Here is a 910-nt window from a genome sequence, read left to right as displayed (position 1 = left end):
ACTAGGCCCCAGGGAAGGCGGTGCGCAGAGAACCCCCCGGCCCGTCCCGGCCGCAGCCCGCGGCCTGGTCGCGGCCGGACTCACCGTGCTGCGTGTGGCCGCGGCGCCCGCCCGAGACTCGCTGCCTCCCCCCGATCGCCTCAGCTCGGCTTTAATGGGACCCAACCGCCTCCCCGCTTTCACTTCCGCCTCCCCCCGACAACTTCCGGTCACGGGGCCCGCCCGGCGCCCGTGACGTCAGCGCGCCGCCGCGCCGCCGTCCCCCATGGAAGGGGGAAGGGCGGCGGCGGCGCGCGTCACGTGACGGTAGGCTGGCGGCCGGCCGCCATGTTGGGCCGCCGAGGCCGGCTGGTGTCCGCGGCTGCGTAACGGCTGTCGCCAAATGGCGTCAGCAGCACTGGCGGGGGCACCTGGAGCTGGGGCCGTTCGCCTTACTCATGCGTGTAAACGCCAGTGGGAGGGCATCAAGAGGGTGGGGACAGAGACGGACCCTTCCCAGTGGGGCCCGGCAGCAGGATGGGAGGCCACGGGCACAAACCGAAAGGTGAGAAGTCCCACCTGCACCTAAGAAAGCGCCTCTTCCCTGTGATGGCAATGGAGCGCTGGAGCAGGTTGCACAGAGGCTGTGAAGGCTCTGTCCTTGGAGATAGTCAAAACTCAACTGGACATGGCCCTGGGCAGCCTGCCCTAGGTGACCCTGCCTGAGCAGGCATGGACCTGGCGTCACCAGAGGTCCCTGCCAACCGCAGCTATTCTGTGATCTGGAGTGAGTAGCTACAGCACAAAAAAAAGTAAAATATGACAATTTAAAATACATTCAGCTTGATTAATGAGGCAATAACCAGTGCCAAGATCAGCACTGAAGGCAGCTGCAATAAGACTACATAAACTAACTCTCCAGCACCTCACT

The 910-nt window shown here is 64.1% G+C and overlaps 1 protein-coding gene across 1 annotated transcript in view; it reads right to left on the bottom strand.

The window, feature by feature from the left end:
- Nucleotides 1–201, bottom strand: part of RAB7A (RAB7A, member RAS oncogene family) — a 22,483-nt gene extending 22,282 nt beyond the window's left edge. The window contains exon 1 of the mRNA XM_085324550.1: nucleotides 85–201. The gene's annotated coding sequence lies outside the window, so the exon portion shown is untranslated. The remainder of the gene's footprint in view (nucleotides 1–84) is intronic.
- Nucleotides 202–910: the final 709 nt, after the last annotated feature.

This window comes from Rhea americana, unplaced genomic scaffold (assembly GCF_003343005.1).
Source record: "Rhea americana isolate MKP2758 unplaced genomic scaffold, rheAme1 scaffold_120, whole genome shotgun sequence".
NCBI classification, from domain to species: domain Eukaryota; kingdom Metazoa; phylum Chordata; class Aves; order Rheiformes; family Rheidae; genus Rhea; species Rhea americana.
The sequence above is the reverse complement of the archived record's forward strand: the minus strand, read 5'-3'. Positions and strand labels throughout refer to the sequence as shown.